The sequence below is a fragment of the Mytilus californianus genome, unplaced genomic scaffold, assembly GCF_021869535.1.
Source record: "Mytilus californianus isolate M0D057914Y unplaced genomic scaffold, xbMytCali1.0.p SCAF_2, whole genome shotgun sequence".
Classification (NCBI taxonomy): Eukaryota; Metazoa; Mollusca; class Bivalvia; order Mytilida; family Mytilidae; genus Mytilus; species Mytilus californianus.
The window spans coordinates 62,369,258-62,392,316 of NW_026262668.1; the positions used below are offsets into that span (position 1 = coordinate 62,369,258).

Genomic DNA, 23,059 nt, shown 5'->3' on the forward strand with positions numbered 1-23,059 from the left:
TGGAAATGTAGGAATATATTAATCAAATATCAGTCTAAAAGTTTTACTTCCAGCCAATTGATATCATATGCAAAACGGGAACTCGACAGTTTAATTGAATCTATGGATACATCATTATCTTCACAAAAAGAACAATATGCAGCTGAAATAAAACTTATTGTAAACTTTATACCTTAAATAAATTACTTATCATTTTGTACATACATTCCTTTCCTATTTGGAACATTATACATCCACAAAACGAAATATAGTATGAATGAATGAACAACGTCGAGTATGTGACCTTTTATAATTTCTGACCGACACATTACAATGTAATCCAGGTGTTAAAAGTACAAATTCAAATGTCAATTATAAGTAAAGGTAAAGTGTATAACACTCTCGTGTGTATTTTGATGTATTTTATCAAACGTAGAATGTTGTACTATTTTTATCGCATTTTTCTGTCTGTGTAATGAATAAGAATGTAACGTATGTGCTTAACATAGAAAATAGATTATTTTTCTTATATAAAATTCCACCGTTTATCCCTGGACGATGGAACATTGTAAACACTGGTCCCTTTGTAATACTTCCCTGGGTTGTACAAGGTAAATTGTATTCAGGTGTTTTCCAATAAATGTATTTCAAGTAAAAAAAAAAAATATAGAGTTCAAATCCGACACTCTACGGGATTAAAAGACATTTACTAAGTTTGAATTGTCACAACCAATCAACGAACTTTAATTATTATAGAGTCAGTAATATCTTCCAATAAGGTAGTAAGAAAGCATTCAGCCCGCAGACTGTCCATCGTTCAACTCTTAATACCGTCTCCGTGGAGACGGTATTAAGTTGAATGTTATATAGTCATTTTTAACTAACTTTTAATGAAAAATAGCAATTGAAATGACAATACGGAATTGACAAAAAGACTATTAATGTTCCTAACCGCAGATGCAGCTAGTTTAAATTTCCCGCCCCCAATCCAAATGAACTCTATTAAAAAGAACCTATTTATAGATTATACATGATTTAACTTTTAACGTGTTCTCGTCCTTAATATGCATGAAATATTTCCCCTGCTGCACTAAATAGACCTAAATATAGTCCTTTAAGTAGATTGTAAGATCTCATGAACGAACTTCTATTCAACATTTTCATTCGGCTTTTTTATTTATTAATGCTTAACCTAAACTAGCATTATAATCAACAAGAATCATAATTTTAGAAATAAAAACAGCTTGCTAACTATTAAAGTAATAACTTGTAAAAAATGCAATGTCACTAAATTCACTTCAACGAGGACTACTGTCTCACTGATGCATTCATGAGAAATTCGAAAGCGTAAAAAACGAATAAAACTTCGGTGGTGGGGGTGCCTTTGAGTCGTTTAGTGGTTAGAGTGAGCAGCTGAGAAATTGAGTACCCCACCCTTTTCATATATCTTGAATAACATAAATACATACCCTATCTTATTTTTTTTTTGACAAAAAAATCTCGGATTAGTTTCAGATGCTTACGATTCAATAAGTAACCGTGTCAAATATTTCATCTTAATTTCTCGATCTGATCATATATCATGTAGCTTGAAAAGGTGACATATTCAAGCGGCTCATCCCTACCACTACTTATTACATAGTAAGTGCTCTCCGATCCCGAGAATAAAATTAATTTCCGATTATATATTTGACATACTTTAACGTAATCCGGTAGCATCGTCAGGAGACCAAAGGAGGTACACAAAAGAGTTATTCAAGAACGGTAACTCTATAACAAGTTTGGCCTTGAACCATTTTCTATACCACGTGTTTTACTTTCAACAAGGGATATTATGACCGAGAACAAAATTGAGGTAGGGAAGCGATAATTTATCATAATTATACATTTATAACAATCCTTAATCATTATATTAACGATTGAAAATATGTTTTGTAACAAACAAATGTGTAAAAGTGGTAGTATTTCGCTTTACTTTTTGTTGAAATGAATCAACGGTGACACTATTGATTAATATAGGCAAATTATTTTGTTTAATGTCGATACCTTCAAAAATCTTTTAAAGACATATTCAAGTTGATGATTTAATACCTTTCATATAATTTGTTTTTCACTAAAATGTCTAATTATCTCCAAATGAATCTTTTTAAAAACCATGTCAATAGTTATCTCCCTTGACATTATAGTCGATTACTTTTTTGGTTTATATGCGTTTATTGCTGATATAAATTTGTTCTAAAAAATACCCACCTTATTGCTTTGGTCAATTGATACAAGATACAATTATGTTTTAGAGGAAAGCATAAAAGAATGTGTGAATTGTGGTTTGTTTTTGTTTTTGTTTTTTTCAAAGGGGGATGGATGAGGGTGACCCGTCCGTTCTAATGTGTAGTTTGTGGTAAAAACACAGATTGACCAATATTTATATTCAGTGAAATTCTTTAGAAATATGACAGATGCGACAACTGTCTTAAATTATGACAAAACTTAATAATTTATATTTATTCATACAAGCTGTTCAAATATCATTATTAAAATGGGGGGATTGGAATATTGTACATGTGTCTGTAAAAAATAATTGTTGGAATTACAATAACAATAGTAACTGATGTAAAGATTAACGAATGCATAGATTTATTGCGAATGAAATCTATACAAGAATGCACCGGAACTGTGGTTGTTGTCTCCCTTGAACAAGCTCGTTATTTTAATTTACTAATAATTGTTTAATTTATTGTTTAATCATTTTAAATTATGAAACAATTAATTAATATTAGTATTTATAATTTTGTTTATAAGAAGTACTAACCAACATTTAGATATTTATTGTCTATTTTGAAATGTTTTGAGTTTTTGTTTACCAAAATTTATAACTTTTGATATTTTGATATATTTATACAGTTCTTGTCGAAATTTCTTTCATTGTCACCGACCGTGCGAGGGCTTTATAGCCGGTCAAGGTCGTTAAAAACCCCCATAAGTATTTTCATTGTCTTGTTGCCATCCGTACAAGACCCTCATAGGTAGTTAACGTGGAGTAAATTCCCCTATGTTGTCATACATTTTAACGACTGTGCAAGACCTGCAGGCGTCATCAACATCGTTAACAACCACACACATTGTTATATAAGGGGTAGTCAATGTCACGAAAGTAAACCTTGCAGTACTTATGCATCCTTATAATGCCCTACTAGTTAATGCGGATGATTCAAGTTCAACAATAGATAACATGGACATATTGTCTCAGGATGGTATGGACTTGTGCCTAAATAACTTCACTCAGTGCTTAGCAACTGTGACAGCTCATTTCATCAAACAAATGCTAGTGATACCCTCGGGGAATAAAAACTCCACCAGCAGTGGCACCTACCGATAGGCTGTAAATAAACTCATCATAGATACCAGGATTGAAATTTTGTATTTACGCCAGACGCGCGTTTCGTCTACAACAGACTCATCAGTGACGCTCGAATACAAAAAAGGGTAAAAAACCAAATAAAGTACGAAGTTGAAGAGCATTGAGAATACACTCTGTGAAAATAAAAGATTATAGTGTTGCTTTGTAGACTACTGAAAAGCTTTTGATTCAATTGATCGTTTACGTTTATGGTACACAATTGACAAATCAGGTATCAGGGTAAAACTATTAACTGTTTTAAAATCTATGTATAGTAATGTTAGAACCTGTATTAGATTCAATGGGCTAAACGCTGATTACTTTTGAAACAACCTTGGTTTAATGCAAGGGGAAGTTCCTTCTATTTTATTTTCTATCTATGTGAATGATTTTGAAAATGAATTTATTGCTAATGGCAATTGTGCCTAAGAGTTTCAAGATATAACATTATTTTGTTGATGTATGCTGATAATACGATTTTGATGTCTGAAACAGTAGAAGGGTTACAGGAAATGTTGAATACTTTGTAAATTTACACAGAAAAATAGGGCTTGTCTGTTAATACAAAGAAAACAAAAATTGTTGTATTTCGGAAGGGTGGAATTGTACGGCCTAATGAGACATGGGTCTATAACGGTGAAACAACGGATATTGTGGAACAATTGTGTTATTTAGGTGTATTACTACCTTATAATTGTAAATTTCTTAATACACTGAAACATTGTGCAGAACAAGGTAGAAAAGCTATGTTCAGTATGAGGAGAACTACTTCATCTCTATGTTTAAATATATTTACAATGCTTAGCCTGTTTGATACTTATGTTAGTAGTATATTAATGTATGGGTGTGAGATATGGGGAGTACACACATCTCCTATGATAGAAAAGGTCCATTTGGACTACTGTAAAATGTTGTTAAGTGTCAAAAGAACGACCTCAAATGTGATGGTCTACTTTGAATTAGGTAGATTCCACTGCAGTATGAGCGTAATTTTAGAATACTTAAATTTTGGTTCAAAATTTTAGTTTGTGACAATTGTATATTAAGGTCTTGTTATAAAGAGCTTGTGTTAAATTGTTCAAAATGTATGAACTGGGCAACATATGTAAAAAGATTGTTATATAGTCTTGGTATGAATAATTTGTGGGATAATCAGTGGGTGTTGAAGGTAGACAGCTCATAATAACCTTTAATAAGACAGCGTTTGTTTGATCAAGCTAAACAAGAGTTACATTTTTTATTTGATTCTTCTGCAAAGTGTAGATTATATAAGTATGTGACAACAAATGTAGTTTTGCAATTTTATTTACAGAAATGCATTCCTGTACTTTTTGGTAAATGCATAACAAGGATTCGTTTGTCTTCACATAACCTTTGTATTGAAACTGAACGTTATGTTGGTACTATTAGAAATGAAAGAAATTGTATTTTTTGTGATTTAAGAGTAATAGAGGATGAATTTCATATATCATACTACATTGTAGCAGATATACTGATTTGCGTAAAAAATATATAAAAAATATTACTGGTCTAGGCCAACAACTTTTAAGTTAATAGAATTATTGTCTGGTGAAAACCCAAAACAGCTTTGAAACTTAGGAAAATGTATACATTTCTCTTTTAAATTAAGAAACAGTTTATTGTAAAGATATTTTGTAATCATGAAACTTCTGACGTCACCTATTGTTATTTATTCATATTGTTAATATTGTTTGTAATATGCCATATGTATACACTGTATTTGAATACATTGATGAGCCGGAAGGCTCAAAGTTAATAAACAATTTGAATTTGAATACATTTTAACGGCTGTGCAAGACCTGCAAGCGTCATCAACATCTTTAACAACCACACACATTGTTATATAAGGGGTAGTCAATGTCATGAAAGAAAACCTTGTAGTACTTATGTATCCATCGATAAGTTTCACACAATTATTAATTTAATTATAAGGATATAAGTGTAGATCTTTGAATAACATAATTTTATTTAAACAGAAATAAAGAATAGAACTCTATAATAGATTATTGGAAAGTAACCAAAGTGCATAATTGATCCAAAAAAAGACATTGGAATGTTTATTTATATTTATGATTAAATTTTTTATTTTTATCATTTTAATTCAAGGTATCCATAAATCCTTCATATTTCAATTTTTTGAATATTTAACGCCATATTTTGTTCAACTGCAACACTTTTAAAACTCACATGTGTTCAGAATAATTTCTTATGATACTCCTACCCATACACTATATATATAAAAAAATATAATTCGATTTCATGATAATCTTAAATACTATATAAGTATTTCATATTTGAATATAAAGTTTGACATGGTCACTGCGCAATTCAGTACGTGGCAAATACTGTTTGTTATTTGTATTAAGTAAGAAAAGTGTACGTAATTGCATGTGCTAACACATAGTTTCGATATATCTTGTGCATTTTAGCAGATTTATTTGATATAAAAGTAAGTAGATGTGGTATGATCCAAATGAAACATATTATAATGAATTGCGGTTCCTTCAACCAACATACGTAATAAATCTCAATACCGGAGTCCTTCCCGAGTGTATCAAAGTGATTTTCTCACAGAGATCCATACGTACCCAACACTTATGCCACCGTTGACAGATTATCTCCTTCTAAGTGGTTTAAGAACATTAAAAGAGTTCAAAATTAGGTTACCAGACACAATAAATACTGTCCTTTGACAGTTTTAAGTAAATCAGACCACCACACACAGATATTTATATGTGACTTGAGGTGAGAACAGTTCAAAACATCTCATGAATCCGAAGAAATCTATGCTAAAATTTAAACTCTCTAGCAAGTTAAATAAATGGATACAACAAATAAATCACCACTTAATAATGACGACATACAAAGTTCACAGGAAGAAATGGTTCGAGCAAGTTTTAGTGAACCATCCAGTAGTGAAAGCAAAACGGTTGAGCCAAGTCCAACAATTGATAAGACTGTAGAGGAGCTTAGACGACTCAGTAATGTAAAATATAGCTTTAATACCATTCAGGAAGGATTAAGTTTGGCCAAAGGGGCCAGAGAACTACCTCGGTATATGAGGCTTGAATTACCATTCACACCTAGGATGCTGGAACATCCGACTAAAGAAGCTGTTAAGGATGAAATACGTGTAATGAACACGGAATTACGCAAGATAACATTATGTAAACTCTCCGAGATGGTAGCTCACAATATTTTAGAAGTGTCCAAAGAACTGGACATGAAAATGAAGGAGTTGGACGAAGAGTTATTAAAGTCAGGACGCTTATCAGAGCGCAGGGATTTTTTCAAAGTCGTCCAAGAGTTAATAGAGGAGTACAAAGAAAAACTTAGACGCTACAAGGAAACCATTGCAAGAAAGCCAACTCAGAGTGGGTTTAAACCCAAAGACAAGTTCATGAGGAAATTTTAAAACGAATTCCGAAAGTGTCGTTACTCTACCATGTCTTAGTGTGAAATGCTTAACCGCCATTTAGTTGGCTAACATTTAGGATTAGTTTATATTTCTACGCTAGTAAAGTACACACAATAGTATTTAGTTCGTATATTCATCCCAGACTTTAATTCTTTGTGCTTATCATTTTATCGTTATGGGAAATTATTGCTACTATTTTGGATCTTTTAAATCATTTAGCCGCCTTTTGTGCTCATTTCTTTATTGGTAAGGTGTAATCTATTGTAATCTATTGCGCATGTCCAGTACAGGTAACTCCTCCCTTATTCTTTCTAGTCGACATATTCTCATTTTCATTGTGAGAACATGGCGAACAGATCGTTTAAGAAATCTGAAAAAAAAAGAAAAAATGCAGAAAACGGGACAAAATTAGATCCCAAATTCAAAACAAAAAAGCGATTCGAGCTGAGTCTAAAATAAAATTCGTTCCGAACTTGTCAACAAAATCATTGACGAAAAATGAAATCCTCCTATTGGGAAAAGGAATGAAATTTATTTGATATAAAAGTAAGTAGATGTGGTATGATCCAAATGAAACATATTATAATGAATTGCGGTTCCTTCAACCAACATACGTAATAAATCTCAATACCGGAGTCCTTCCCGAGTGTATCAAAGTGATTTTCTCACAGAGATCCATACGTACCCAACACTTATGCCACTGTTGACAGATTATCTCCTTCTAAGTGGTTTAAGAACATTAAATGAGTTCAAAATTAGGTTACCAGACACAATAAATACTGTCCTTTGACAGTTTTAAGTAAATCAGACCACCACACACAGATATTTATATGTGACTTGAGGTGAGAACAGTTCAAAACATCTCATGAATCCGAAGAAATCTATGCTAAAATTTAAACTCTCTAGCAAGTTAAATAAATGGATACAACAAATAAATCACCACTTAATAATGACGACATACAAAGTTCACAGGAAGAAATGGTTCGAGCAAGTTTTAGTGAACCATCCAGTAGTGAAAGCAAAACGGTTGAGCCAAGTCCAACAATTGATAAGACTGTAGAGGAGCTTAGACGACTCAGTAATGTAAAATATAGCTTTAATACCATTCAGGAAGGATTAAGTTTGGCCAAAGGGGCCAGAGAACTACCTCGGTATATGAGGCTTGAATTACCATTCACACCTAGGATGCTGGAACATCCGACCAAAGAAGCTGTTAAGGATGAAATACGTGTAATGAACACGGAATTACGCAAGATAACATTATGTAAACTCTCCGAGATGGTAGCTCACAATATTTTAGAAGTGTCCAAAGAACTGGACATGAAAATGAAGGAGTTGGACGAAGAGTTATTAAAGTCAGGACGCTTATCAGAGCGCAGGGATTTTTTCAAAGTCGTCCAAGAGTTAATAGAGGAGTACAAAGAAAAACTTAGACGCTACAAGGAAACCATTGCAAGAAAGCCAACTCAGAGTGGGTTTAAACCCAAAGACAAGTTCATGAGGAAATTTTAAAACGAATTCCGAAAGTGTCGTTACTCTACCATGTCTTAGTGTGAAATGCTTAACCGCCATTTAGTTGGCTAACATTTAGGATTAGTTTATATTTCTACGCTAGTAAAGTACACACAATAGTATTTAGTTCGTATATTCATCCCAGACTTTAATTCTTTGTGCTTATCATTTTATCGTTATGGGAAATTATTGCTACTATTTTGGATCTTTTAAATCATTTAGCCGCCTTTTGTGCTCATTTCTTTATTGGTAAGGTGTAATCTATTGTAATCTATTGCGCATGTCCAGTACAGGTAACTCCTCCCTTATTCTTTCTAGTCGACATATTCTCATTTTCATTGTGAGAACATGGCGAACAGATCGTTTAAGAAATCTGAAAAAAAAAGAAAAAATGCAGAAAACGGGACAAAATTAGATCCCAAATTCAAAACAAAAAAGCGATTCGAGCTGAGTCTAAAATAAAATTCGTTCCGAACTTGTCAACAAAATCATTGACGAAAAATGAAATCCTCCTATTGAGAAAAGGAATGAAATTTATTCCTAATCCAAAACATAATAAACTACGGAAACAAATATTAATGGACTTCAATGAGCTAGCTAGAAAAATGAGATGTAAATTCCATTACTCAGAAAAAAAACAACAACAAACATATTCATTCATTATACAAGTTTTCAAAAAGAAAGGGGATGTGGGGGTGACCCCCATTGACTTCCCCTATATTTCATTTGATTTGTTTTATTGTCCCATACAGGAATATATATGGTTTCGGGGTGGGGATCTCGACCGTTTACAAGTTCTCAACCAGGAAGGGATGGGGAGACCCCAGGGGACTCGCCTCATATTTCATTTCATTTTTTTTATTGTCCCATACAAGAATATATATGGTTTCGGGATGGGGATCTTGACCGTTTACAAGTTTTCAAAAAGAAGGGGGTAGGGGTAACCCAGGGGATTTCCCCTCATTTTCATTTGATTTGTTTTATTGTCCCATTAAAGAATATATATGGTTTAGGGGTGGGGATCTCGACCGTTTTCAATTTATCAAAAGGAAGGGGGTGGGGGTTACCCCCATGGACTTCCCCTATATTTCATTTGATTTGTTTTATTGTCCCATACAAGATATATATGGTTTAGGGGTGGGGATCTCGACCGTTTACAAGCTCTAAAACAGGAGGGGGTGGGTGTGACCCCAGGGGACTCGCCTTTTATGTCATTTGATTTGTTTTATTGTCCCATACAAGATATATATGGTTTAGGGATGGGGATCTCGACCGTTTACAAGTTCTCAAACAGGAGGGGGTGGGGGTGATCCCAGGGGTCTCGCCTTATATTTCTTTTGATTTGTTTTATTGTCCCATACAAGAATATATATGGTTTCGGGATGGGGATCTTGACCGTTTACAAGTTTTCAAAAAGAAGGGGGTAGGGGTTACCCCAGGGGACTTTCCCTCAATTTCATTTGATTTGTTAAATTGTCCCATTCAAGAATATACGGATTTTCGGGGTTGGGATCTTGACCGTTTACAAGTTTTCAAAAAGAAGGGGGCGGGGGTTACCACAGGGGACTTCCCCTCAATTTCATTTGAATTGTTTTATTGTCCCATTTAAGAATATATTTGGTTAAGGGGTGGAGATCTCGACCGTTTACAAGTTTTCAAAAAGAAAGGGGATGTGGGGGTGACCCCTATTGACTTCTCCTATATTTCATTTGATTTGTGATATTGTTCCGTACAGGAATATATATGGTTTCGGGGTGGGGATCTCGACCGTTTACAAGTTCTCAAACAGGAGGGGGTGGGGTGACCCCAGGGGACTCGCCTCATATTTCATTTCATTTTTTTTATTGTCCCATACAAGAATATATATGGTTTCGGGGTGGGGATCTTGACCGTTTACAAGTTTTCAAAAAGAAGAGGGGTAGGGGTTACCCAGGAGACTTCCCCTCATTTTCATTTGATTTGTTTTATTGTCCCATTAAAGAATATATATGGTTTAAGGGTGGGGATCTCGACCGTTAACAAATTATCAAAAAGAAGGGGGTGGGGGTTACCCCCATGGACTTCTATATTTCATTTGATTTGTGATATTGTTCCGTGCAGGAATATATATGGTTAAGGGGTGGGGATCTCTACCATTTACACGCTCTCAAACAGTAGGGGGTGGGTGTGACCCCAGGGGACTCGCCTTTTATGTCATTTGATTTGTTTTATTGTCCCATACAAGAATAAATATGGTTTCGGGACGGGGATCTTGACCGTTTACCTGTTTTCAAAAAGAAAGAGGTTGGGGTGACCCCCCTCGACTTCCCCTATATTTCTTTTGATTTGTGTTATTGTCCCATACAAGATTATATACAATTTAGGGGTGGGGATCTCGACTGTTCACAAGTTCTCAAACAGGAGTGGGTGGGGTGACCCGAGGGGACTCGCCTTTTATTTCATTTGATTAGTTTTATTGTCCCATACAAGAATATATATGGTTTCAGGGAGGGGATCTTGACCGTTTACAAGTTTTCAAAAAGAAGGGGGGTGGGGGTGAACCCGGGGACTCCCCCAATATTTCATTTGATTTGTTTTCTTGTCCCATACAAGAATATATATGGTTAAGGGGTGGGGATCTCAACCGTTTACAAGATAAATGCACATTCTCAAATTGAAGGGGGATGGGGGTAAGAATATATATGGTTTAGGGAGACTTAATTATCTACAAAATGTCTAATAATGAACAGTTAATTTCAAACTTCATTTATACAGTCCTACTAGTAAATTTCAAACTTTATATATACAGTCCTACAGATCTTATCAGGAAACACAAAATTTTCAAATAAATCTGACACCAATGATTATCATATGCTAAGATATAACCCAGATCTAATTAATAATTAACAATGTAATTAACTTCAAAATGTCTAATAATATAGCTTATAATCATCACCACTGAAGAAATAGAAAATTTTCAAATAAATCTGTCACTCCAATTTTTATTGTGAGATAAGACATTATGCTGAGTCATAATATGATAACAAGAGAGAAAAATATTTAAAAATACCAATTTTGGATATTAAAAATGGCGATAACTCAAAAAGGAGAAATACTAAAATCTTGAAAATTGAACTAGACCTTCATTAAGTCCCAGGAAACAACATATTTAAATTTGAAAAAAAATTGTTATTGTAGAGACACTGTTTGGCAGTCCGCCCGCCCAGCCGCCGGCCGTACATCCCCAATTTAATAACCGATATTTCCTTCGAAAATCCGGTTAAAAAACCGAAATATAGTGTTTTGACATTTTATGTGTTTATTTTATCTTCTATTATAAATTACCGGATTATAAATACTACGCAGTTTTTAACCTACAGCAGAGACTCTGACATTGTAAACAATAAGGCAATTAAATCTCATCTGGTTTCTATCTTTCGTACTTTTGTATGTATGTATCTATGAGATAGTTCAGTTTAATAAAATGTAGTTACTAGTATAGAAGCAGTCACGTTTATTTAGTAGTCGTGCTATATATACAAGAACCCAAAATGCAGTTATAAATACACAACAGTTTGGCGACGAGGATGGCCATTTATTGTCTTTAATTCAAAGGACATTTCCGAAAATAATTTTCTGTGAAATTACCTTGGTTAATTAGACAATGGCAGGATATATAGGAAAAATATAGCCGTTTGATGATAGCACGGAAACGTGGAGATCGTACGTTGAAAGACTGTTACAATATTTTTTGAGTGAACGCACTTGAAAATGAAAAGAAGGTTCCAGCTTTATTGACATTGTTAGGAGGAAAAACCTATGGACTTCTTAGAAATTTGACTTTACCGGATAAACACACAACTAAATCGTATGATGATATTGTAAAGTTATTGAAGGACCATTTGAGCCCGAAACCATTGATTGTCGCAGAGAGATTTCGCTTTTATAAACGTTATCAAATACAAGGAGAAACTGTGAACAGATATGTAGCAGAACTTATAAAGTTTGCCGAATATTGTGAATTTGGGAACTTAAATGAATCTTTAAGAGACCAGTTTTTGGTTGGACTTAAGGATGAACAGACACAAAATATACTGTTAACAGTGCCGGACTAAACGTTTGTGAAAGCTATCGGAATTGCTATAGCCGTAGAGACTGCAAACAAAGATGTTATTGAGTTAAGAGGGAAATTCAACACGGAGAGTTCTGTAAACAGGATACAACGACAGCAACGTAGACCGCTACCAATTACAACGGATAGGCAGAAATCGTTCGTATGCTACCGATGTAGTGGAAAGAATCACAAAGCAGACAACTGTAGATTTAAAGACGCGGTGTGTCACAGCTGTAATAAGAAAGGACACATTCGTAAAGCGTGTGGATCATCCGGTTAACCGAAACAAAGACCGGCGCAAAAGAATGTTAATTCTTTGGATAATCAATCACGGGAATACACAAGTGATGAGGAGGATTACCTAGGAATTTACAGTGTTAAAAATTCCAATCAGGAATCAATTTGGATTACGCCAAATGTGAATGAAAAAGAAGTTAAAATGGAACTGGATACAGGTTCAGCCGTGTCAGTAATTTCTGCTCTGGATTACGAAAAGCTTTTTCAAAATGAAAAGCTTGAAAGCGCAAATGTCACCCTGAAGACGTATTCAGGAGAGTTGTTAATTCCAACTGGATAAATGAATGTGCAAGTTAAATATAATGGTCAATGTGAAAATCTAAAATTGTATGAAGTGCAAAAAGGTGGCCCTGCATTGTTTGGGCGTGATTGGTTAAGATAAATCAATTTAGATTTGAAAAATCTCCAGTGGATTAATAAAATTTCAGTGTCAAGAAATTCAAATGAAAAGCTGGATTTATTACTGAAGGAGTATCCAAATGTTTTCCGTGAGGGAAAAGGGTGTGTTGCAGATATTAAAGCACATCTCACGTTAAAAAAAATTCTTCACCGAAATTCGTTAAAGCTAGACCGGTGCCATTTTCAGTCGAACCGCAAGTGGAGCAAGAGCTCATAAGGCTTGAAAAAGAAGGAATAATTTCAAAGGTCGACACAAGTGAATGGGCATCACCAATTGTCCCCGTTATGAAATCAAATGGTACAATTCGTATATGTGGAGATTTCAAAACCACCGTGAATCCTATGCTAAATGTGGATCAGTACCCGCTTCCGCGGACCGACGAGATATTCACTACTCTCGCAGGAGGACAGAAATACACGAAACTTGACATCCGAGATGCATATTTACATATGGAGGTAGACGATGAGTCAAAACCATTGATGACAATCAATACGCACAAAGGACTGTATCGTTATAATAGGATGTTATTCGGAATTGCGTCAGCCCCAGCTATGTGGCAAAGAACAATGAATCAGGTATTAAATGGGCTTGATAGTATACAATGCATGTTGGACGATATGATAATAACGGTCCCTGATGACGAAACACACCTGCAAAACTTGAAAAATGTGTTACAGAGACTTCAGAACTATGGTTTAGAGCAAACTTGCAGAAATGTTCTTTTCTCAAGGACAAAGTCATATACTGCGGACATGAAATTAGTGCAGATGGACTGAGGAAAACTTCAGACAAAGTGCAGGCTGTAATGGAAACTCCGACTCCGAAAAATGTCAAGGATGTACGTGCATTCTTAGGACTGATAAAGTATTATCACAGATTTATGCCTAATTCAGCAACTGTACTTAAACCATTGAATCAACTGCTAGAAAAAGAGCGAATATGGCGCTGGACAGACGATTGTGAAAAGGCCTTCAAAAAGACAAAGGAGCTTATTACGTCAGACCAAGTGTTAACACACTACAACCCCAATTACCAGTCCGTTTAGCGTGTGATGCTTCGCCATTCGGACTTGGGACAGTGTAATCTCACGTTATGCCGGATGGATCGGATACACCAATTTCTTTCGCATCGAGGAGTCTTACAAAATCCGAAAAGAACTATTCACAAATCCAAAAGGAGGCGATTGGAATAGTGTGGGGAGTGAAGAAATTTAACACATTTCTGTACGGTAGGAAATTTTCTGATCATCAACCTTTAACCGCAATTTTCAATCCTGAAAAATCGATTCCTCTAGCTACCGCCGCTAGGTTACAGCGTTATGCTATTTTTCTCTCTGGATTTACATACAACATCGAATACAAAAATACAAAGAAACACAATAATGCAGACGCATTATCGCGACTACCGATGCAAAGTGACATGAAAATGAACAATGAAGACGCAGATGATCTTTTTCACGAGTCACAAATTGAGGACCTCCCAATTACAAGCGCCGAAATTCAACGTGAAACTCGAAAAGAAAAGGTATTAGCAAGCAATGAACGGATGGGAAATAACGGACGATTCGTTAATGAAACCTTATTTCACCCGCAGAAATGAATTAACCGTTAGTCATGGTTGCCTTCTGTGGGGATTAAGAGTCATAATTCCGATTAAATTCAGGAATCGAATTCTACAATTACTTCATAGTAGTCACCCAGAAGTGGTGAAAATGAAGGCGTTGGCCAGAGGACATGTCTGGTGGCCCAATATAGACAGTGACATTGAACATTTAGTCAAAAGCTGCACTGGATGCCAGACAAATCAGCACGCACCAGCACTAACACCGTTACACCCATGGGAGTGGCCTGAGACCCCGTGGCAACGAGTCCATATAGACTACGTTGGACCGTTTGTCAACAGAATGTTTTTTTGTGATGGTGGACGCGCATAGCAAAAGGCCTGAGGTTTTCGAAATGAAATCGATTACAGCAACAAAAACAATTGACATAATGAGACAAGTATTTGCTAGAAACGGAGTACCTGCTCATATTGTATCAGATAATGGACCAAGTTTTGCATCGGCAGAATTCGCAGAATTCATGAGACGAAATGGAATAAAACACACGAAGTCAGCACCCTTTCAATCCAGCAACAAATGGACTTGTTGAGAGATTTTTTCAAACATTTAAACAGTCAATGAAAGCAATGAAATGGGAATCTGGTGATGTAAAGAAAAAGATCGCAAACTTCTTGTTGACGTATCGCCAGACACCACACAAAAACCCATGAAACAGCTTCAAAACTATTTATAGGAAGAGACTTAAGATCTAGACTTCATTTGTTAAAACCAAACTTACGAAACATCGTTAGAAAGAGCCAGGAAAAATCTTGCGAAATTAGAATGAATAAGAAGGACAGACAATTTGAAGTAGGCGAAAGAGTTATTGAAAAGGACTATAGAGGAAACGATCCGTGGGTAGCAGGAATTATTAGCGAGCGTGAAGGACCACTCATGTATAAAGTTTCAACCGACAACGGACACACATGGAGAAGACATACTGAACAATTAAAGTCTACTCAAATGCCAAAATCGTATGAACAATCAATCGAAAATGATAATATTATAGTTGACAATACGGAGACACGCACACAACAACATGTGGCCGAAAAATCACCGGAGCAAAACAAAAGCGATGAAATAACAATGCCGCGACGAAATCCAATAAGAGAACGAAATACACCGAAAAGATTAATCGCCGAAATGGAATAGTCAGTGTGCATGAATAGGACTTTTATTACACATTATGAGCATAATAACCCTCGTGTAATCATAATCAGACCAAGGTCTGATCTTGCATAATATTGCGAAAATATTGTAAACTGTATGACCTATCAGTCTATCTACTCTTATTTTTGTTTTCAATTTGATAGGTCAATTTTAACTCATAATTCTTATCACGAGCACACGTCTGGAATTAGCAGGGAGGAACTATAGTGTTTTTGACATTTTATGTGTTTATTTTATCTTCTATTATAAATTACCGGATTATAAATACTACGCAGTTTTTAACCTACAGCAGAGACTCTGACATTGTAAACAATAAGGCAATTAAATCTCATCTGGTTTCTATCTTTCGTACTTTTGTATGTACATGTATCTATGAGATAGTTCAGTTTAATAAAATGTAGTTATAGAAGCAGTCACGATTATTTAGTAGTTGTGTTATATATACAAGAACCCAAAATGCAGTTATAAATACACAACACGAAACATATCAATATTTACCTATCACTAGTGCACATCCTAAACACACATTTAAAAGTATCGCAGTGTGTGAATCTATACGTCATATCAGACATAATAATGACATCGCTGAATAAGACAAACATTTAACTAACTTGCAAGGTAAGTTAGTTGAAAGAGGATATTGTATAAATGAAACGGAAAAGGTTATAAATAACGTTAAAAGTGCAACGAATAGAAAAACAACTTTATTGAAGACCAATAGAACTAGAAAAGTTCCACTTACTCTTATTACTAAATATAATCCAATGGTAAAAAACCTCAGTAAAATTATAAGCAAACATTGGAACAATCAGCAAAAAGACAAACAATGCAGTGAAATCTTCACCCAGGTGCCTATATATAGATCATAGCGTACAAATGTAACAAAAATATAAAAGAGTACCTTGCAAAATCAAGGTAATAGTTGGGAGACTTTTGAAAAGGGACCCATGCTTAAACAGTATGAGCAAAAAATCCCGAAACACTGATAGTAATAATCTAAATTATAGGCAACAAACTTTCATATATGAGTTAGCAAAAAACGGTGTTAAGTCTTGAGATTTATTACGTATGTTGGTTGAAGGAACCAAATTTCAATTTTTATACGCCCGTTTACGGGACGTATTATGGTATACCGTTGTCCGTCTGTCCGTCGTCAACATGTCGGACATTAACTCAAAAATGCTTTAACCAATTTGCATAAAACTTTTGTGAATTGTTCATATCTATTGACGTGAGCTCCCTTTCGTTTTTTATAAAAAATTAGATTTTACGTTTCCGAGTTATGGGGTTTTATTCATTAAAAAAGGGGGATTTTACAGTTTTCGGACAATAAGTCAAGAATGCTTTCACCAACTTGCAAGAAATTGTGGTGAACTGTTTATATCTATTGACATGAGCTCCCTTTCGATTTTTATAAATTTTAGATTTTACGTTTCCGAGTTACAGGGTTTTATTCATAAAAAAAGGGGGGATTTTCCAGTTTACGGACAAAAACTCAAAAATGCTTTCAGCAATTCTTATGAAACTTTAGTGAATTGTTTGTATGTATTGATGTAAGCTCCCTTTAGAATTTTATAAATTTTACATTTTACATTTCTGAGTTATGGGGTTTTATTCATTAAAAAAAGGGGTGATTTTCCAGTTTTCGGACAATAACTCAAAAATGCTCATGAAACTTTGGTGAATTGTCTATATCTATTGATGTAAGCTCCCTTTTTATTTTCATAAATTTCTAATATAACATTGAGAATTAATTGAACTTTATTTGTTTATAGTCTGACAACAGATTTACTAAGTATTGCACAACAGCAAGAAATCTTTAATTGAATATAAATTCAATTCATATAACCAATTTCAAGTTCTTTGACTACATTTATTCAGAAACCTATAATATGTCAAATATTTTTAATTACAATCCAAATTCAGACCTGAATCAAGCTTGAATATTGTGTCCATTTTTGTCCCAACTGTTCAGGGTTGGACCTCTGCGGGCGTATCTAGCTGCGCTCAGCGAAGCAGTTTATTAAAATATCTAACGCCATATTCTGTTCAACTGCAACTCTTAAACTCACATGTGTTCAGGAATAATTTCTTATTATACTCATACCCATAAACTATATATATATGAAAGTTATAATCTGATTTCATGATAAGCTTAAATACTATATCCTTCTTGATGCCAGATTCTAAAATATCAACTTTATGACGTTGCCAATTGGTTATGACAATTGGACGTCGCCAGTGCCAAATTCTTTTGATGTCGTCTTTTCAGCCGATTTTTAACCGGATTTTCGAAGGAAATATCGGTTATTGATGTGGGGATTACGGCGGGCGGGTGGGCGGGCGGACGGGCGGCTACCAAACAGTCTCTCTTCATTAACATGAAAACGCTGTCATGATTTTTTTTCAAATTTAGATATGTTGTTTCTTGTGACTAAATGAAGGTCAAGTTCAATTTTCACGATTTTAGTATTTCTCCTTTTTGAGTTATCGCCATTTTTAATATCCAAAAGTGGTATTTTTAAATATTTTTCTCTTGTTATCATATTATGACTAAACATAATGTCATATCTCACAATAACAATTGGAGTGACAGATTTATTTGAAAATTTTCTATTTCCTGAGTGGTGATGATTATAAGCTATATTATTAGACATTTTGAAGTTAATTACATCATTAATTATTTTATATGTAATGTTAGAGTACTATGTTAAACCATAGTTCATAGTTCATAGTTATGATAATCATTAGAATGACAGATTTATTTGAAAATTTTCTGTTTGCTGATAAGATCTGTAGGACTGTATATATAAAGTTTGAAATTTACTAGTAGGACTGTATAAATGAAGTTTGAAATTTACTGTTCATTATTAGACATTTTGTAGATAATTAAGTCTCCCTAAACCATATATATTCTTACCCCACCCCCTTCAATTTGAGAATGTGCTTTTATCTTGTACGCGGTCGAGGTCCCCACCCCTTAACCATATATATTCTTGTATGAGACAATAAAACAAATCAAATGAAATATTTGAGGAGTCCCCTGGTTCACCCCACCCCTAAACCATATATATCCTTGTATGGGACAATAAAACAAATCAAATGAAATATAGGGGAAGTCCATGGGGGTAACCCCCACCCCCTTCTTTTTGATAACTTGTAAACGGTCAAGATCCCCACCCCTAAACCATATATATTCTTGTATGGGACAATAAAACAAATCAAATGACATATAGGGAAAGTCCATGGGGGTAACCCCCACCCCCCTTCTTTTTGAAAACTTGTAAACGGTCGAGATCCCCACCCCTAAACCATATATATTCTTGTATGGGACAACAAAACAAATCAAATGGAATTGAGGGGAAGTCCCCTGGGGTAACCCTCACTCCCTTCTTTTTGAAAACTTGTAAACGGTCAAGATTCCCACCCGGAAACCATAAATATTCTTGTATGGGACAATAAAACAAATCAAATGAAATAAAAGGTGAGTCCCCTGGGGTCACCCCATCCCCCTCCTGTTTAAGAACTTGTAAACGGTCGAGATCCCCACCAATAAACCATATATATTCTTGTATGGGACAAAAAAAAACCAAATCATATGAAATAAAGGGCGAGTCCCTTGGGGATCACTCCCCCTCCCCTTTGAGAACTTGTAAACGGTCGAGATCTTCACCCCTAAACAATATATATTCCGGTTCGTCATTTCAAGAAGATTTGAATGACATACAGGGTCAATCCATAGGCGTCACTTATGCATATCACAAACCAATTTGTACTGGACTTTGCCCAATGTCAGGCGACCATGAGAAGGACGAATTATTGGAGCTTTGTTTGGGAGAGTTCGTACAGCATCCTGTTACAATTATTTCTTGTTACTGATAAGTTTTAGAGATTTTGAAAAGACATTGTTTTAATGATAAATAAAATTTGGGATTTTTTTCTTCTTTTCTTTGGTAAATTGTTTGAAGAATTTTGTGGCAAGTTTGTTTGTTATTCTGTAAAAACTAATTGACTGAATGATATATATTTTTTTTGATGAAGTGAACTATAAAAACCAAGCTTATATTGTCTATTAATAAACATATATTTAGATTTCTGATTTTGGGCCCAGTTTTCAAGTTGGTCCAAATCGGGGTCCAAAATTAAACTGTGTTTGATTTCAACATAAATTGAATATATATAGGGTTCCTTGAAATGCTTAATCTAAACCTGTATTTCTTTTCATTATTGATAAGATAATACCACATTGAGGTCCAAAGGTCCTTAATTAAACTTTTGTTTAATTTCATCAAAAATTGAATTATTTGGTTCTTTGATATGCTGATTCTAAGAATGTTTGAGTGTTAAATCATATCTTATTTTAGAGAACTTAGTCATCACTGGTTGTTGGTATTATATTATTTATTATTATTTAAAAAATTGCATCATATCTTATTTTAGAGAACTATTTATCCAGTTTGAGTTAATTCCCTTTGCACAGAAAATATTATGGATAAAATTAACCTGTGTTTCATTTCAACATAGATTTAATATATATAGGGTTCTTTCAAATGCTGAATCTAAACCTGTATTTAAATATTAGATTTTTTGGCCCAGTTTTCAAGTTTGTCCAAATCAGGGTCCAAAATTAAACTTTGTTTGATTCAACAAAAATTGAATTTATTGGGTTCTTTGAAATGCTGAATCTAACCATGTATTGAGGGATTTTGGATTATGGGCTCCTTTATCAAATTGGTCAACATTGAGGTCCAAAGGGTCCTAAATTAAACTTTTGTCTGATTTCATCAAAAATTGAATTCTTGGGGTTCTTTGATATGCTGATTCTAATATCTACTTAGATTTTGGATATTGGACCATAATAGGTAAATGTCCAATTTCAAATATTTCTGTTCTTTGACCACATTCATTTTGTGTCACAAACCTATGCTGTGTCAAATATTAAATCACAATCTAAATTCAGAGCTGTTTTAACCTTAAATGTAGTGTCCATACTTGCTCAACTGTTCAGAGTTCGACCTCTGCAGGAAAATCCGGTTTGCTGTCACTCTGACAGCCTCTTGTTTATTATTAATTTAGCAAGTTGTTTTTCTACGCGAACGGCATTCACTTTAAAAAGGAAGTGACCAGGAGAACATTTTGATGATGATATATTGAATGATTAAAATGTTTCTATACAAATTTCCATCTTGTTGGACCAAGGAGATGAATGTAAATTTGACTGATACATTTTTGAAAATACTGTTGAATTTGTGCAATTTACGTGTTTATAACTGTTGATAATTAATTTACCCATTTAATTTTTCGTCTGGTAATTCTTCCCTCTTTTATTATGTCAAAGTCAAAAGGCAAGACCAATTACAAAAAGTTCTTTTTTTTAATTGCAAGAGAATATTGTAAAGTATTATGCAATATGTATTTGCCACCTACAATTTTCGGCTAAATATTTCATATCATAACAGTTTTTCAAAAAGATATGTTAGGGCATTTATGGGTGGATTTTACCCAACCATGTGTTGAAAGACAGAATTGTCGGAAGTATATTTGTTTATTTGGTCATAACTTTATCTTCGATTGTTTTTGTTTTCTATATATTTATAATATTAATTTGCAAACTAATTTGGTTAAAATATATAGAAAATTTCAAGATAAAAAATTATTGTGTTTATATCATCAGTGAAAGAGAACTCTTCAAGGATAAATATAACCACATAAACAAATAAATATGTGATAATTTTTCTTCTATTGGTACCAAGTTGATTGAAATCCAATTAGAAATAACTTCATAAAATTTATTTTTAAAACGTAGTTTTTATACGTCCGTTTACGGAACGTATTATGGTTTACCATTGTCCGTCTGTGCGTCCGTCCGTTTGTCCGTCCGTCCGTTTGTCCGTCCGTCCGTCGTCAACATGTCGGACAATAACTCAAAAACGCTTTAAACAATTCGCATGAAACTTTGGTGAATTGTTTATATCTATTGACGTGAGCTCCCTTTCGTTTTTAATAAATTTTAGAATTTAAGTTTCCGAATTTAGGTTTTTTTCATTAATAAAGGGAGATTTTCGAGTTTTCGGACAATAACTCAAAAAAACTTTCACCAATTTAAAAGAAACTATGGTGAATTGTTTATATCTATTGCGATGAGCTCCCTTTTGATTTTTATAAATTTTAGATTTTAAGTTTCTGAGTTATTGGGTTTTATTCATTAAAAAAAGATGGATTTTCCAGTTTTCGGACAAAATTTGAGCAGTTATCATGAAACTTTGGTGACTGGTTTATATATATCAAGATAACATCCCTTTAGTTTTTCATGATTTTCTAATATGACATTGAGAAGTTATTGAACTTTATTCTTTGAAAAAGCGACGGGCGTATCATGCGCTCATGGCGCAGTTGTTTATCTATGTAATATATAGCCAAAAGTTGTACGTGACGAATACGTCTCGCCTCTGTATAAAAGGGGTTTATACCTAATTTCTTCTAAATGGGCAATGAAGGGTCAGTTATAATCGTTTATTCTTTCCATGTTCAAAAACTTTTGTTTTTCTAAGTATCATTTTGATATAGCAATGCCCGATAAAAAAAAGAGGTGAGTATTGTCGAGAATATCTTATTCCCGCAGCATTGTACTGTGCTGTTTTAATTCATGAACCAAGTGATCGAGCAGTAGTTTTTTTTTACGACCGCAAAAAATTTTATCATGTCGTCTGCGTCGTCGTCTGCGTCGTCGTCTGCGTCGTCGTAGTCGTCCGAAGACACATTTAGTTTCCGATCTTTGACCACATTTTTTTTGTGTGTCAGAAACCTGTATTATGTAAACAATTTGACCACAATCCAAATTCAGACTTTGTCCGGCAAACTTGCCCAAACTGTTCAGGGTTTGATCTCTGCGGTCGTATTAGGCTGCGCTCAGCGAAACATTTTGTTATATACATTTAAGAACATTTTTTTCTTGCATTTTATGTTTAGGGATAATTTCAGTAGACTGGCTTAAATTTATCATAACTCGTCTTGACCTGAGACTACTTAATATATGAAGTTTTATATAGATGCTTGCGTATTATTTGTCGACCTCTATATGTTATTTTTTTTAATTTATTGTGTCTATTGATGTAGGCCTTTACCACTTTTTAGGCATAAACTTGGAGATGGAGTCTTGAAAGTCACGAGTT

At 34.2% G+C, this 23,059-nt stretch overlaps 2 protein-coding genes across 4 annotated transcripts in view; both read right to left on the bottom strand.

The window, feature by feature from the left end:
- Positions 1–23,059, bottom strand: part of LOC127729014 (tyrosine protein-kinase src-1-like) — a 149,587-nt gene that overhangs the window by 80,726 nt on the left and 45,802 nt on the right. The window lies entirely within an intron of this gene.
- LOC127730178 (sodium-dependent glucose transporter 1-like) overlaps positions 1–23,059 on the bottom strand; it is a 55,519-nt gene that overhangs the window by 18,464 nt on the left and 13,996 nt on the right. For 2 of the 3 annotated variants that reach the window (XR_007994989.1, XM_052238439.1), the window contains exon 1: positions 16,386–16,463. The exons of the other annotated variant lie outside the window; for it this stretch is intronic. The gene's annotated coding sequence lies outside the window, so the exon portion shown is untranslated. Of the gene's footprint in view, positions 1–16,385; positions 16,464–23,059 lie in introns of those variants that run through there. 3 annotated transcript variants of the gene reach the window in all.